The sequence below is a fragment of the Apodemus sylvaticus genome, chromosome 7, assembly GCF_947179515.1.
Source record: "Apodemus sylvaticus chromosome 7, mApoSyl1.1, whole genome shotgun sequence".
Classification (NCBI taxonomy): Eukaryota; Metazoa; Chordata; class Mammalia; order Rodentia; family Muridae; genus Apodemus; species Apodemus sylvaticus.
This window is the reverse complement of record NC_067478.1, coordinates 85,023,514-85,041,225: the sequence shown is the minus strand read 5'-3', so window position 1 is coordinate 85,041,225 and position 17,712 is coordinate 85,023,514. Positions and strand designations below refer to the sequence as shown.

General features: G+C 42.9%; 1 protein-coding gene across 4 annotated transcripts in view; it reads right to left on the bottom strand.

Moving 5' to 3' along the window:
• Cbl (Cbl proto-oncogene) overlaps positions 1–17,712 on the bottom strand; it is an 85,113-nt gene that overhangs the window by 29,981 nt on the left and 37,420 nt on the right. Inside the window, exon 2 of one of the 4 annotated variants that reach the window (XM_052188582.1) lies at positions 17,294–17,457. The exons of the other annotated variants lie outside the window; for them this stretch is intronic. The gene's annotated coding sequence lies outside the window, so the exon portion shown is untranslated. The remainder of the gene's footprint in view (positions 1–17,293; positions 17,458–17,712) is intronic. 4 annotated transcript variants of the gene reach the window in all.

The following is a 17,712-nucleotide window of genomic DNA, read 5'->3' as shown; positions in this document are numbered from 1 at the left end:
CAACCACATGGTGGCTCACAACCATCCGTAGTGAGATCTGATGCCCTCTTCTGGTGTGTCTGAAGACAGCTACAGTGTATTTACATATAATAAATAAATAATTAAAAAAAAGAAAGCATTATCAATAATAACTATTTAAATCTACAGATCTAACAAATACAATTTTCAGTAAACCAGACTTTGTAAAAATTGTCTGAACCCTTTGAGATTGTCCCAAGTATTTGCTTTCTGCTATTTCTCATTCTCGACAATCTCTTCTCTTTCTTTGTAATATCAAGACTTTGAAAACTACATTGAAGAGGGCTGAAGAGATAGCTCAGCAGTTAGGAGATTAGGAGTATGTACTGCTCTTGCAGAGTTTGAATCCCAACACCCACATCTGACAGTTTACAACCACCTGTAATTCCAGTTTCAAGGGAATCCAGTGTCTCTAGCCTCTGCTGGCACGTGCATACACTCTCCCCCCCCCCCACCCTACCCCTATCCTCTCTCTCTCTCTCCCCCTCTCTCTCTTTCTCTTTCTCACCCTCCCCTCCACCCCTCTCTCTTTCTCCTCCTCTCCCTCTCCGACAAACATAAACTATCTACACGCCCTACAAATCCCTTATGGAGGGTTTGATAGCTTTCTAACTGTTCACCTTACTTCTCTACCAACAGCAACCCTTGAACAGGACCGTCAGATATGTCCCTTCTCTACCCTGCTCCTTCTTCACGTCCCATGCTGTATCGAACGCTGGCATGCATCTCTCATGTCTCACAAACTCAAACATTCTGGCTTCTTCCATTTCCTTACTCTCATATCTGCTTTGTTAAGTTTGAAGACAGTATGTTGTCAATTCTCCATGAATTGTGCTATTATTCTAATACAATTCTTCGCTACTTCAGTCTTATGCAGATCCAATTTTATATTTCTAAAAAATTATTCATTTTTATTAGATTAAAAAAAATTTCTTGAGATAGGGTTTCTCTGTGTAGCCCTGCATGACCTGGAACTTGTTCTGTAGACCAGGCTGACTTTAGAGGTCTGCTTCCATCTGCCTCCAGAGTGCTGGGGTTAAAGATGCATGCTATCATGATCAATTTCATTTTTATTTTATTTTTTAAAAATTATGTATAGGGACTGGAGAGATTGCTCAGTGGTTAAGAGCACCGACTGCTCTTCTGAAGGTCCTGAGTTCAAATCCCAGTAACCACATGGTGGCTCACAACCATCTGTAACAAGATCTGACACCCTCTGCTGGTGTGTCTAAAGACAGCTACAGTGTACTTACATATAATAAATAAATAAATCTTTAAAAAAAATTATGTATAGTTCAACAGAGGTGGTAGGTCTCAAAGGTCTCTCTAAATGGTGACCTTCAAACTCAACCTGAGGGAACAATAAAGACTCCTATCAAGTTGGTATCTTCTGCTCTCCAAATTATTTTTCCACTAAATTTCTGCCAGCTATAGTACTGTGTAGAATCAAAAACAAAAATGCATACTAAAATAATAATGGACAGAAAGCTTTCATAAATCTATAAAGTAAGCCACAAGATGAGGAAAGCTATCGACCACAAGGATGTAATGGCACCAGCTACCTGAGTTCAAAGTGCTGACTAAAATACTTACACAAAATCAATTTAAGACATAAATTTATGTCTTAAAAATGCAGCTCCCTCCCCCAAGCCAGCAGACATTTCTTAAAACCACCAGATGTATACCACAAGCATACTTCTCAAGAGGAAACAGTAAGTCTCTAAAAACCCATGGGTCAGAGTTTTCTAAGAGTTCTGAACTGGAATTTTGCCCAATAACACTTTAAGTGTTTTGGACTTGTGGTTCGATGTCTGCAGTGTTATTTTTAGCAGAATCTAACACGGAAACAGAGCAACGAAGCATGACAGCTTATCTGGTGTATGGCTAGGTAGGCAGTACTGGTCAAAGTCCTGTCAGGTTAGCAGTTCCCACACTCTATCTTCTTCAGACCAACTGAGAACACAACCCCACTTCATCTCTTGCAATATGCTGAGGAGGGAATGTTTTGTTGCAAACTCTCAACAGCTGCAAGAAGCACAAACTTTCTGCAGCAGAATTAGAGGAGGGTCCTTCTGTACGTCTTTTAGCTCTAACCATCCACATTTAAGGAACTGTACACTGACTCTATAGCCTTCAAGCCCCCCAACGCCCCACCCTAACTCCTGTTTCACTTCTCACAACTTCCCCATGATCAACTGCTGATTCTGAGTGCACAATCAGTTTGGCTTTGTCAGTGCTAGAGATCCAGTCCAGGGCCTTGTGCCTGCAAGGGGAACATCCTGCCGCTGAACTGCATACCCAGCGCAGTATCCGTACTTTTTGCAGAGGAGGGTAGTGATTGTGAGACAAGGTCTTTCCTAGCTGGCTGGTCAGGTATACACTATGTAGCAGAAACTGGTCTTTTGTTTTGTTTGAGACATTAGCCCTGGCTATCCTGGAACTCACTACGCAGACCAGAATGTCCTTGAACTCACAGAGATCTACCTGCCTCTGCCTGGGATTAAAGGTGTAGGCCTCCATCCAAGCAGGTCTTAAATACACAGCATGCCTCAGCCTCCCAAATGCTGTGATTACAGATCTATCATGCTAAGATTTCTTTTAAAAGTCAAGATTAATCTATCTCAGCACTAGGGAGGCAAAGACAGACTCTGTCTCTTACAGAGCTTTATAAATTTGAGGCCAGTCTGATCTACATAGCAAGTTCTAGGATAACCAAAGCTATAAAGTAAGAACCTGTCTCAAACCAAAACAAAATTAAATTAAAAACAACAAATAACATCAAAAAACAAAAAACAAACAAAAAAATCCAATTAATTTCTAGTCTGCCTGCCTTAGCTCTTAAGTAACAATTATATTGTGTATAATTTCATCTAATAAGGAACATTGCTAATAAAACAAAAGTACATTAAAGGATTAATGGGTAATAGCAGTTCCTATTTGATCTCTGAAAGTGAAAATGTGGGGGTGGGGAGATGACTCTGCAGGTTAAAAGCACCTCTCTTGTAAGCATGAGGACCTGAGTTCAAATCCCCAGACCCCATGTAAAAAACTGGACGTGATGTGACACAAAGCTAACACTAGTGCTGTGGGAAGAGCAGAGACAGGACGTTTGCAGGTCGCCAGCCTCACTCCAGACTCAGTGTAAAGTCTGTCTCAAAGGAACAGGGTGGAGAGTGCTAAGAATAGATACTCTTTAGAAGGCCATGATGAGAGAAAAGTATCTGTGTTGAGCCAGCATGCACGCCTTTAATATCCGCATCTGGGAGGCAGTGAAAAGTGGATCTCTGAGTATGAGGCCAGTCTGGTCTACAGAAAGCTCCAGGACAGCCAGGGCTACACAGAGAAACCCTGCCCTGAATCCCAACCCCTCACCCCCAACAACAATAACAAGGGAAAAGAAATACATACTGAATAGGCAGAGACAAGAGGATCTCTATGAATTTAAGGTGACACCCTGTCCCCCTCAAAAAAGATGACTAGTAACACTCTCTTGTTAGTGAAAATGCCTCATCCCTCAGAAATGCTATAAATTTCAGGAGGCAAGGTAAGGGATGAAGAGCCCCACAGGAAGCACTCTCTAAGCAGTGAAAGCAGGACCGTGACTGAGTCAAGGCTGCAGTTCTGTGAAGTTCCTTTGGTAGAGATACATTTCCAAATGATAAGAATGCTCCGTCAAATTTATGGTAACAGTCAACGTGCAGTGTCCCTGGGCAGCTACTTAACCTTGTGGGTCTGACATCAGATGTGATCAAAGGAAGCATAAGTAGTTCCACTGGTAAACTGTGTGGATGTGTACTGTTCCATTCAAGCTGAAAGTGGGAAAGTAATCTGAACTTCTGTTGTTTAATCTCCTAAGACTGAAGAAGAAACACAGAAGATCACCAGTGCTTATACTTGGATGTCTGAAGACCAGAAGCTACATCAAGAAATGTACTTTCTGTGTAAGAGTAAGGACCTGAGGTTGAAAGCCCAGAACCCACAAAATGCCAAGCCTCGTCAATTATTAGTAATCTCAGCATCTCAGTGCTCCTCCACTCCTAAGGCAATAGGGGACGGTGCCAGGGGAGTTCTCAAAGGCTCGGGCCAGCAGGAGCAAACAAGAGAGACCCTGTCTCAAACAAGTGCAAGGTAAGGATAGACCTCCAAGCCTATGCAAAGGCAAACACACACACACACACACACACACACACATACACACACACACACACACACACACACACTTAAAAATTTATTATTTGTAAAATTATATACCTTTTTGCCTGTCAACAATGTAAATGAACTAATGTCTTATGTTATTTATATAAATAATTAGATGGATCCTACCTGAGGCTAGAAAAATAAGTCTATTCTGTTAAACTAAAACAGTCATCACATTAGGGATTTACTAAACCCGAGAACCTAAGAAATAGCATGCTTAAAGAATTTTATGAGTTCTATAAATGTAAGACACTTAAAAAAAAAACCTACCATAATCACTTCAAATTAGACTCATCTGAAAATGGTTCAAAATTTAGTAGAAATGGTGGGGTCTAATTCAAAAGCAGGGCCCATGCAGCTGCAAAAGTATCTCCTGCAGCAGGACCTGAGGATTGCCTGAGAGACCAAGGACTGCTGGTGCAGACAATGCCAGCCAATCAGGAATAGGTATTTAGAAGAGATGCTTTCTTGGGACCAATGGGAGCACAGGAGAAGCATGGATGAGCTTGCTGCTGATTCTTCACATGTTCCTAGAGTCTGTGTTGTGACTCAGCACCACCTTACCTCCAACCCCAAGGACTGGTAGGGTAGGGCAGCGAGGAGTGCAGGGCACAGGCAACAGTGCCTAGCAGGGTCCTCGTTTTGTGGCTGCTTGAACCTCCTTTCTGCGGGCTCATTTTCACCTGTTGCTGCAAGGACTGTGCTCGTGATTCAGCTTATCCGCTCGTCCTGCGGTGCTGCTGTCATGCCCCCCTTCAGTTGCTTCTAAGGTGAGTTGACTCTTTAGTGGATTATGTTGTGGGTCCCTCGAAGGTGAGAGCATGGACCTCATTTCTGTTCTCATCGTCTTTTCTGTCTGTCTGTCTGTCCGTCCCAGTGACCTCGATTTTGGGCTCTGTTTGGTCCGAGGGTTAACGTGATGACTGTGCTGTGGGGAGCATGCAGCAGCCATCTTTTCTTTCTTCTTTGTCTGTTTGCTCCTTTTTACTTTTGGTCTGGATTCATCCTGGAACCTGACATAGGGGCTGATCTCTAAAGCAGCGGTACCAGGGATCGTCTTCTAAACGCCTTTCCCTTCCAGGCATAAGACTTTTGAGCTGAGTCTCTCAGCTTAGCACACTGTGACTTTCATCACCTCTTCTGTCATATTTGTCATATCTGTTTGTGTTTGTCAACATGGGTTCCTTCCCCTCCACCATCAAGAAACCCCAGATTAGGACCCTAAAAACCCTTCAGGTTACTTGTGGTCTCAAGGTTAAGACTCATGACCTGGACCAATTTTGGGAGGAGGCTGCTACTTTGGCACCCTAGATATCCCTGGAGAACATGTGGGGTCCTGACCTCTGGCGGTGGAGAGGTATAGTCTGGGATCACCCCTCCCTGTTCTCTGTCCCCATTCTCCTTGCAGTCCTCCCCAGACTTGAGCCCGCCCCACTTTCTCCAGGCAAACGGGTTGATTTTAGCAATGAGGATGAGGGCACCTCCACTACAGCCCTCCAGCCATCAGGTTCCAAGGTGTCCTCTAGCCCTGCAGTCCCAAATCCCTCACTCACAAGCCCTTCTGTTCCTGCCCCAACAGAGGTTGCCCCAGCTTACCCATGGTGTGATTTAGGGGGCATTGCCTTCTTGTGGTCACTCCTGTGGTAGTCGCTTCTGTGATGCCTATCCCTCGTACTGGACTGCCTCTCCTCCAGGGGCTTCATTCTCCTCAGGTATATCATGAGGCTTTCCCTGTCAATCTTGGCCCTGATGCTGTGACTAAGCCCTAGATTCCCATTCCTCTGGCAGGCTTGGCACTAATCAGAAAAGCTACCAATGATTCTGGCCCAGATTCCCCTTATTTTGAGCAAGTATTGAAGCAATGGGCCATGCACCTCCAGACCTATTATGACTGGTCTAATCCCCTTAAGGCAGCACTTAACTCCACTGTGTTCCTTAATTGGGGGGGGGGGGGTCCTGCATATCACAGATTGGCTGAGAATCAGGCTAGGATTAATTTGAAATATAACCTTAACGTTACTTTTAGCCAGGCGGTAGTGGCGCACGCCTGTAATCCCAGCACTCTGAGAGGCAGAGGCAGGCGGATTTCTGAGTTTTCGAGGCCAGCCTGGTCTACAGAGTGATTCCAGGACAGCCAGGCCTATACAGAGAAACCCTGTCTCGAAGAAAAAAACAAATCCAAACAAACAAACAAACAAACAAAAACAAAACAAACAAAACAAAAAATGTTACTTTTGACATGCTTACCCGCCATAGACCAGGGGGAGATGAAGGAGCCAGAAGAAGTCCAGGACTGAGACATGTAATATACAAACTGTGTTTATTAGTTTCCTTAAGCCTGGGAGGGCCTATGAGCTCTGGACTTTGGTGCCCCTACCCTCTGTTCTTTTGCCTGTGGCAGTTAACTCCCTGGCTTACCCTGTCCTTTTCTCTTCCAATGTGAGTTTGGGTTTGCCCTTCAGGGACTTAGTCACTACTACACGATGATTAGAAGGCACCTGGCCTATGGAGGAAATTCTCTGCTTTACTATCAATGTCTCCTCTGTTGGCCCTTGTATTGTGGTTACACAATATGACCATGGGGGACTTTCATGGTCATCTAACTTATGGCACCATGGTAGGCATGGAAATTCACGTTCCCCTTAACTGATTACAAATCCCCAAAGGATCCCCCAAGCATGTCATGTCCACCACTGCCTTGCTGTCCAAGGGTCCCTCAAAGCCCACTTTCATGGGACTTCCTATCCCTTAGGAAGCAATGCCAGCCTGCATGGGGTAAAATTCACCGGGGACTACCCGATATTATCATCTAACCTCACACTTGGTATGTGGCGGAACACTTCCAATATTACTCCCTATGTTAATAGGGATCGTATTAGAGTCTAATAATGACCCCATTGTGAGCAATTTGGATGTATGTGGCCCCTCTAATTGTCGAGTTATGCCCCCTTACTCTCCTAAAAGGTGGCCATCTCTTTAATGGGATATATTTCCACATAAACTGGTCAGCGAAAATGTGGACTGGGACAACTTCTGTGAATGTTACCATTGGCAGCCAGGTTGTATGCAATGCCATGCCAGTCTGTGTCTGACCTTCCCTTTTCTTCCTGGTCCATTGTCCAAGACAGCCTTAACTGCTTTAATGAGAAATGTCTCCTGACCACCTGCTGGATGGGGTATTCAACAACAGCTATCCTGATGAGGGAACCAGCCTCTATTTGGATGCCCGTGGTAAATGTCATCACTCTGATGGCCCAGACTCACTTACAACCCCTACACCAGGGAAAAAGGGATTTTGGTATTACAGTTGCCGCCATTCCAGCCATCACTGCAGGCACTACCGGGGCAACAACATCTGCTGGTGCCTTTACCCAGAGAGCCACCACGGTGGAGACTGTCCATGCTGTAGTCTCTAAGTTAGCTGAGACACTGCAGGCACAGGAGGTACTAAATCAACAACAGAAAGACTTACTGGCAGAAGGGTCGGCCCTTGTTAGGACCTGTCTCTGTTAGCATACAACCCCAGGTCTTAGTCAATCTGCCTAACCCCTTACCAGGTACCTAATGCCACTGAAGCCGACGACAATTAACTCAATATCTTGAAGGCACCTGGTCAGACACATTCCTTCACTAATAAGGGAGAACATAGCCAACTTCAATGTGACCAGGGTATCTGTGTTTTCCCTAGATGCCGGATTCTTGGGAAAAGTGGGGGACAATATTAAGAAGCTGTTTTACCCCTCACGGAGAGCTACTTATGCTATGATGGGAGAAATGGTCATACTAATAATTATTTTGTTTAAGTGTCTAACACAGTATATCTGCAGGCAGCGTTCCATGAATAAGGTGACCCCCAAGGTGCTGATGATGGCTCTCAAAAATCCTAATTACGCTCCCTCCTCCTCCCCCCCCCCTTCCCCCGCAAGGAAGTGATCAAAGCATGGATGGCAGAGATGCATGAGACCATCGTGTAGGCTGTTCCTCGTCTCCCCCCGTTTTGTGACATGTCTCCGGACTGATATCTTTGAGGGCTGGTAGTCAATGACAGGTAAGATCCTGGAGGACAGGACAACCCAAGACAGACATAGTTCAGTCTACTGGGTATCCTCTGAGGTGGGATCAATGTCGAGGCAATAGCATCCCAGCTCCACTAGGCTGTCAAAATCTAAAAACAAAAGGGTGGATATGTAGCAGGAATGGTGGGGCTACCTCTATATAAACACTGGGGACAGCATAGCTGCAAAAGCATCTCCTGTAGAAGAACCTAACTGAAGACTGCCTGAGAGACCAAGGATTGCTGGTGCAGACCATGCCAGCCAATTGGGAACTGCTATTTAGAAGAGATGCTTTCTTGGGAACAATGGGGGTGCAGTGGAAGGTATTAAAAGAGCTTGTAGCAGTATTCACGGAGCCTGCAGGACATCCAGCCGTGAAGAGATCTCACATGGTGCTCAAAGTACCTCCTGCCATTAACCAGTTTACCCAGGCCCTGGACGGGCAAACAGCTACCCAGCTGCTTGAGCTTGCCCACAAGTACAGGCCAGAGACAAAGTAGGAGAAGAAGCAAAGGCTACTGGCCAATGCTAAGAAGAAAGTTGCTGGCAAGGGGGGCACCCCAACTAAGAGACCAAACACGGATCAATATAGTAACCACTTTGGTGGAGAACAAGAATGCTCAGCTGATGGTGACTGCCCACAACACAAGACCCCATTGAGCTGGTAGTTTTCCTGCCTGCCCTGTGTTGAAAGAGGGGGGGTCCCTTACTGCATCATCAAGGGAAAGGCCAGGCTGGGGTGACTGGACCACATGCACAGGAAAACAGGAAGACTGTTGCCTTCACACAGGTTAACTCGGAAGACAAGGGTGCTCTGGCTAAGCTGGTGAACCAATTACTAGGACCAATTCTAATGACAGGATGAGATCCGCCACCACTGGGAAGGCAGCATCCTGGGTCTAGTCTGTGGCTCGCATTGCAAAGCTGGAAAGGGCAAAGGCTAAAGAACTAGTCATTAAACTGGGTTAAATGTACACTGCTAAGTTTTCTGTACATAAATATAATTATAAAATTATCTTTAAAAAACAAAACAAAACAAGCCTGTGATATTGGGGCCAGAAAGATGACTCAGCAGATAAAGGTACTTGATACCAAACATAACGCCCTGGGTCACACAGTGGAAACACCTCCAAAAGTTATCCTCTAATCCCTCTACAACAGTTGGCGCAAGCATGTGCCCCACAACACAAAATAAATAATAAAAATTTTAAAAGCTCTTATAATTGGAAAGTTTCATTAATAAACTATGGGAAGTCTTCAGTATTCTAAACATAAATTTAGTTATAAAGCTACCTTAACAAGAAGGGTAATGGTCTTTAAAAATGAGGTGACCAGTGCCTGTAAGTCCTTCATGCTCGGGTGCCGTTTCAAGTGGTGACTGTATCTGCTGTTAAATTCCAAAACCTTTACATGCAACACTAGTGTCATCCAAGAACATGCTGAAAAAACAGTGATAATTCAGTAACAGCATCCTCTGCTCAGCACACACTAACCAAGTTTAAAAATAGATACCACGAAACTTCTTTCAACAGGAAGTCAATGAAGTACTGCTAACTCTTATCTACTAAAGTTGTTCTTTTAAAAAAGAGAGCCTGGAGACATGACACACATCTGTTATACGCCAGCAGTTGTTTTTAACAGGAAGATCTCTACTTCAAAGGCAGCCAAAATGAGTTATACAACAAAACCATACCCAAAGCCATACACAGAGAAATATATATGAATATAAACTATGAAAGGGATTTTCAATCAATATATCTAAAAAAATCAATGATTTTTCCTTGTTAAGTATATATCATATCAGCTGGGCATGGTGGTATACTCCTTTAATCCCAGCACTTGAGAGGCAGAGACAGACAGATGTCTTTGAGTTCCAGGCCAGCCTGGTCAACAGAGTGAGTTCTAAGACAGGCAGGGGATACATAAAGAAACCTTGTCTTGAAAAACAAAGCAAAACAACAAAAAAAAAACAAAGCAAAACAAAAAGAGTATATATAAAAACATACTGATGGTATAATTTATGTGACACTCCCACCCCCCTATATGGTGACAGTAGTTAAAGGAAACACTAGAAGAGAAGGCGGCAGCAGCCTACCCGAATCTCCAACAACCCCTTCAGACTTTATACTTCTACTGAATCAACGTTACATATATGCACCTGGCAAGTCCTCCACAGCTGAGCTGATGGCTCCAGCAGAGTTAGTCATTTGTACTTTATGTAAATGAATATTTTGCCTGTATGCATGTGTGTGTACCATGTACATGCAGTGCCCAAGTAAGCCAGGAGGAGGAGCAGGATCCCATGGAACTGGAGTAACATAGCTGTTAGTCGACATGTGGATTATGGGAACTGAATTTAGTTCCTATCCAAGAGCATCAAGTGTTCTTAACCACTGAGCCATCTCTTCAGCTCCCAAAAGAATCTTAAAATATAGAGCCTTTATTCCTGTCAAATGCAACTCTAGCCAAGAACCAACAAAAAATATGGTCATATCCTAATTCAACTTTCTAAACAATACTCAATGTTCTCCCAGAATATTCTCTACTTTCCAAGCCCCATGCCTTTCATGGTGGAAGTACATCAATAGTGCATGTATCTCTTCACGGTCAACTTTTCCCCTTTTAATGCGATACATCTAACTAACCTGAGGCTTGTGCACGAAAATGCTCTATTACTGAGCCACACCCTAGTCCTTCCATGAGCTTGTTAGTGTCAGAGCTGATCTGTGTGATTCAAGAGCTGGAGATCTCTACTATGACACATATTTTTCCTTCCAATGACCATGGTTACGGAACCTTGCCTGTTCTTCAGTGTTCTCAGATCCTATCTCCTTGGGTAGGGAAAAGAAAAGTCTCTCATCCATATTTAATATCTATTCTTATCTTCTGAACAAACTATAACATCCTGTTTAGACTTTTCATGGCTCTACCATACCTGCTCTGTGATAACTGTCTTCCTTCCACCATTTGGATGGCAATTCTTCAGGGGTAGAAACAGAAAGTGTGTGGCACTCTGTATCTACATCTTATCTCTAAGTTAGGTCTTACCCAGTTGTAAATGGCTAGTTAAAACACTCAACAGTACAGCACATGCTTTTGGGCAAGTACCCCCTGTGAACCAACCAACCCAAGACACCCGCATTAGAACAGTACTCTTAATGAAGCCCTACATTTTTTCCAGGTCATACTTTCCCACACCCAACCCTGGATACCATGAGCTACTGTTCTTTTTATCTGCTGTGGTAGTTTCTTGATCTTTAATCATTTTTTGCATGACAGCTGTTCTTTAGAGCACTGGTTAATTTTTAGTACAATGCCTTCAACTACATATTTCTTTTTTCAACTAGGATTACGAATTCATGAAAACAGAAGGAATGGGTGCCCTTTACACACATGTCTTGCTTCTTCACTGTGAATCTATTACCAAAAAAAACCCTTACTTTTTCATGGATATATTCTTTTCCTAATTCCTTTGCAACAAATTCACTTAAAATTTTAAAACAATAGTAAACCTTTAAATTAAAGCATAGGCCAGATTACATAGTATACATCTGTAATCCCAGTATTCAAGAAGCTAGGAGGGGGATTGTGAATTGAAGGCCAGCACCATGGGCTACATAGGAAGACCCTCTATCAAAAAAATCAAAGCCACCATTGACACACATTTTGGAGGTTAGTACCTTTGGTTTTCAGAATCACGTACTATGTTGTCTCTTAAGAGACCAGGACTTGTCTGTAGCTGAAAGGACAGGGTTTCTCTGGGTAGCCCTGGCTGTCCTGGAACTTAGGATGGCTTTGAACTTAGAGATCCAACCTGCCTCTGCCTCCAAGTGCTAGGATTAAAGTTGTTCACCATCACTGTCTGCACCTTAAGACTAATTCTATAAACCTCCAAAACCTCCTTTCACAATGGACAAACAAGGAAGCATCTTTTATGGCTACTAATGGCATGCACTTAAAAATAAAATAAAAATACAGAGACAAAACTACCCTGAACAGGAGACAGTTCTAATAGAATCTAATCAAATATGTAAAAACTCTATCTAGTCATGATTAATTATTTAACTCTAAGTACATAACACATTAAACATCAATTTCTATTTAAACACATGAGTTCCCTGAACAAACACATAATAACTACTGCTACCAAGTTTTTCTGTCCCCAAAGATTGGGAAAGAATGTGGACCTTTTAGATCAGTCTAAATCTAAGGGAATGAATCAAAGCCAGAGATTTTTCATCGTCCAGGCCATCTCATCAATTAAGAGTAATGGACTACACATATACTTTATAATTTTACATAACTTATAAAGTTTTCTAGAATTGAAAGAATGGATGGGATTTCTACAGACAAAGGAGTCCAAGTGAAGCAAATGCTTCATTTGAGCAGCCTGGGAGGAGCTGGGCAGTATCATGCAGCATTCGGTCAGACCACATGACACAGCATAGTCATGGCAGCATGATAAAACTGAAAGCTAAGAGATTAAGGGATTTCACAAGTGCAGTAGAGCAACACTGGGAAGCTTCAAAGCTGAAATGACAGCCATATGCATATGAAGAGGAAACACAAAGGCAGAGTGATGTCTGTCTGAGTAGAGCACTGCCAATGAAAGGTACATGAGCCATAAAAGAGGCACTGCAGAACTCAGGCATGACTGAGGAGGGATGGGCCAAAGTGAGCCTTTACAGCTGGAAAGAGGGTATTCTCAACAGCATAACTACACCTGCCCCCATGACGCAACCTCACAGACACAACTTCTTGGCATGCTACCTCCCCAGATAAAAGTTCATTTAATTTAAGTGTATGTGTGTGAGAGTATATGCCATGTGGTGTTTAGGTACCCACAAGGACCAGAACTGGGCATTGGAACCCTTGGAGCTGGAATTACAAGTAGTTGTGAGCAGCCAGACATGGGTGTTGGGGATAGAACTCAGATACCCTGGAAGGGCTGGAAGCAAAAAATGCTAATACTTTTAAAAGGCTTATTAGGTACCAGAACTTATACCAGGTTTTTACTGCCATTTAATAGATTAAAAACAACAATAACAACAAACAAAACACATCACACACACACACACACACACCTCTTGTGGTAAGAGTCAATTTCTAGTGGATGATCGTTACCATTGCCTTACACTAACACAATTAAGGAAGAAACCATATGCCCATAGGAATCAGTGTTTGAATAGAGAGAAGACTCTAAGACTCTACATCCAAAGATGCTCTCTGTGAAAGATCTCAAAGACGTTAACATGGCAATAACTCACAGGTAAACTTGGAATGAGATAACAGGAAAAGAAAGCAATGAGTCCATCTGCTAATGCTCTTAAACACAGTTACTAAACCCACTTACTATCCTTTCACATACACCCTACATATGTGTGCAAACATAAACATCACTGGTGACAGGTTTTTTGTTTGGTTTGTTTGAAGACAAGAGCTTCTCTGTGTAGCTCTGGCTGTCCTGGAATTCACTCTGTAGATCAAGCTGCTCTTGAACTCAGAGATTTTCCTTTGCCTCTGGAGTGCTGGAATTAAAAGCATGCGCCACCACCACCTGGCTAGTGACAGTTTTCCAAAGGAATTTGTATGAAATATTCCCTGCAACAGCTTAATTTTAAAACTTTATTTTTATTTTATGAGTGTTTTGCCTGCATATATATCTGTGTACCATGTGAATGCTTGGTGCCTGAGAAAGCCAGAAAATTTTCTCAGATCTTCTGAAACTAGAGTTACAGGGGGTTGTGAGCCACAATATGGGTATTGGGAACGAACCCAGGTCCTCTAGAAGAGCAACTAGTACTCCTAATCACCAAGCCATCTTTCCAGTCTCCACAAGTCTATTTTTATCTTGCATGACATTTTTCGTAAATAAAAAAGTAATTCATTTTATTACTTGCATAATTATAGTATATGAAACAAAGAAATACAAATATGTTCTCTTCAGAGCCAGGCATAGCAGCACAGCACACGCTTTTAATCCCAGCACTTGGGAGGCAGTGGCAGGTAGATCTCGAGTTTGAGGTCAGCCTAGTTTACAAAGTGAATCCAGAACAGCCAGAGATGGTTATATTCAGAAACCCTATTCCAAAGAACCAAAACAGAAGTTCTTTTCAGGGGCTCTGTGGCACTGTATGTGCATGGTATGCTTATATGCATGCAAGAAAAATAATCATACATAAAGTACATTTTTAAAAATGTTATTTTCATCTATCAATACAATTTTAAAATTTTCTGAATGATTATGGGCACAGTGGGTAGCACAGTAGTACAGCACCTGTCTAGCATGTATGAATCCTAAGTTAGCGCCCTAGCTCTGACTATTCATCGCTAAGCTAGTTAAGTAATAAAAACACATAATTTTTAGGTGAGAATTTGTTTGTGTGAAGGCCAATCATAGGTGTTGCTCCCCAGGAGCTGTTGACCTTGTGTTTGAGACAGGGTCTTTCCTTGGGTGGGACCTTACGTTTGCCAATTGGCTAGACTGGTATCCCTAGTACTGATGACAGACACGAGCTGCCATACCTGGCTGTTTAAGCAGGAGCTAGAGCAAACTTGGATCTTCACTGCTCGGGTGGCAAGCATTCTATCTCTTTATGCATGCATAGACACACACAGACACACAGACACATATCACAAAATATGTAATTATAAATTAAATTTTATGCAAGAATACAGTTTTTTTAGGTTTATGTGTTTTGCTTGTTTTTCATTTACCTCTACATCAAGTTGGCCTGGAACTCCCTATGTAGCCAACAATGATATTGAACTTCAGATCTGATGTGGACCTTTCCATGCTTGCTTTTGTTTTTAACCAACAGATCAAAACTAAGGCTTTATGTATGCTAGGCAAGCATTCCTCCACTAAGCTATAACCCAGCCCCACATAATAAAATTTGCTGCAATAACATACTACAGCAGAGAAAAACATCATCTTTTTGTGCTGTCTTCATGTCAGTCCATTATTATCCTTGTATAGCCCACCATCATCTATCTTATCCTAAGTCCTGAATCTGATTAAATAGTCTATGTTGCTTGGCGATTAGCTAACTAGGACCCAGGGTGTGTGTCCCCAATGCTTCACTCCACCCCCTTCACCACACACATCAGAAGTAAGAGTTCCTCCTCAATAGACTCTAGGGACACGGCGGAGGAATCGCATCCAGGCAATCCAGCTTCCCTGCAGGCACCAGCTCTTCCTCTACACTGCCATCACCTTATCTCCCTGGATCACATCTTTCTAACCTGTCACTGTGTTCCTGAGTAAAAAGGACTGAAACTGTCTATGAAATGGGGCCTGCCGGGAGATAAATCTATAGACTCCTAATGCAGTGACTAACAATTAAATAGTTCTTTAGCCTTATCTAGGCCAAAGTTAATGACAAGAGAACCAAGGCCACTGTCAACACAAACAGCAAGGGAAGGCTGTCTTTCCTGGGACGGTATTCAGTCGTGCTCACGGAAGTTACGAGCAGAAGAAAAAGAATTGCCTCATTATTATCTGTTCCACCTTAAGAGACCTAACTAATTATTTCCTATAAATAACTAGAAAAAATACCATTAAAAACAACGATATGAGTTAAGGAACATAAAATCTAAATACTTATATTGCATCTCACATCTTGTTAGATATTAGGCTGGAGGACACTGTTTTGCATGTAAAAGGAATAGAGGGAAAGAAAAACCACCAGTGAAAGCTTTTTATTCAGTTTCCTTAATAATGTAATACATTGGACTTAAGCTTTCTGAAAATTTTTCAAATTCAGTGCATGGCAAATACCAGTGAGAAGGTAGGCGGCGCTACTGCTAACTCTCCGGCTACTAGGCATCCCCGGCAGCCTCGCTGGCTTTGTATACCTCCTGGCTGGCAAGGCTTTCTGTGACCGGCTTCTTTAACACACTCTCATTTAAATGCAGTTGTAGACCTCACAGGCATTACGGGTTCAGAGCAATTCTTAGCTGGCACAATTAGAGCAAAGTGAGTAGAGAAAGCCTTTGCACATTCTATTTGGCATTCGCTGCTTGCTTCTCTATAGTGCTCTGGTTTTATAAAGTATCACTGGCACTTGGGCGAGCAGAACAGAGTGTCTTCATAGTCTTTCCTACCTGCATCTTGATCAAGCCTGTATTCTAACCAGAAGTACCTTGGCTGGAAATGTTACATGACTGCACATTCCTATGGTAAAACACTGCTGAATAGGCTTGTGTTCAGCTGACATACCTTTAAAAAGTCCATTAGAGCATGTTTTAGCTTCTCCCAGTTTGTGTACTTTAGTATTTAATCAGATGTTTCAAAGGTGTTGCTTGCTGGTGGTGGTGCACACCTTTCATCTCAGCACTCAGGAGACAGAGGCAGACAGATCTTTCAAAGTTTGAAAGCAGCCTGGTCTAGTCTATACAGCAGGTTCCAGGCTATGCAGAAAAACCCTGCCTCCCAAACAAACAAACAACCAAAGCAACAAAAAGAAAAAAGAGAGTCAGGCAGTGTCGCCCCACGCCTGTAATCCCAGCAGATACAAGTAGACTTATGAGTTTGAGGCCAACCTGGTCTACAGAGTGAGTTCCAGGACAGCCAGGTCTACACAGAGAAACCCTGTCTCTAAACCAAAAGAGAAAGAAAAGAGAAGAGAAGAGAAGAGAAGAGAAGAGAAGAGAAGAGAAGAGAAGAGAAGAGAAAGGAAAGAAAAGAAAAAAGAAAAAGAAATGAAGAAGGAGGAGGAAGAGAGGGGTTTGGTGTGTGTGTGTGTGTGTGTGTGTGTGTGTGTGTGTGTGTGTGTGTGTGTGTGTAGAGAAATGGCTCAGCACTTAAGAGCACTGGCTGTTCAAGAGGACCCAGGTTCAATTCCCAAGCACCCACATGGCAGCTCCGACTGTAACTCCAGTTCCAAGAGATCCTCATACAGACATGCATACAAGGCAAAACACCAATGCACATAAAAGAAGTCAAATGTTAAGGCTCAACATTAAAGAGGGCAACATCTGGAGTTTATAGAAGTTGTAAAAAGTTAAATGCATGGACGTACCTGGAAGATAAAAACCGTTTCAAGTCCCGGGCCTGGAGAGATGGCTCAGCAAGTAAAGACACTGGTGAGAGCGAGCCTGGTAAGTCCAACCTCGTGTGAAGGAAGAAGGAAGAAGCTGACTCCACAAGGCTGTCCTCCAATTTCTCACGAGTGTCAAAGCATGTCTTCATATTGCGCATATGCAGTAATAATACAAATTTAAAACAAATTCAACCTCAAAAGCTGAAATTTTGTATGATTTTTTTTTTCCCGAGACAGGGTTTCTCTGTGTAGCCCTGGCTGTCCTGGAACTCTGTAGACCAGGCTGGCCTCCAACTAGAAATCTGCTTGCCTCTGCCTCCCAGAGTGCTGGGATTACAGGCGTGTGCCACCACCACCCGGCTCTATTATTTTTTAATAAAACAGTATTTTGCCTCCAT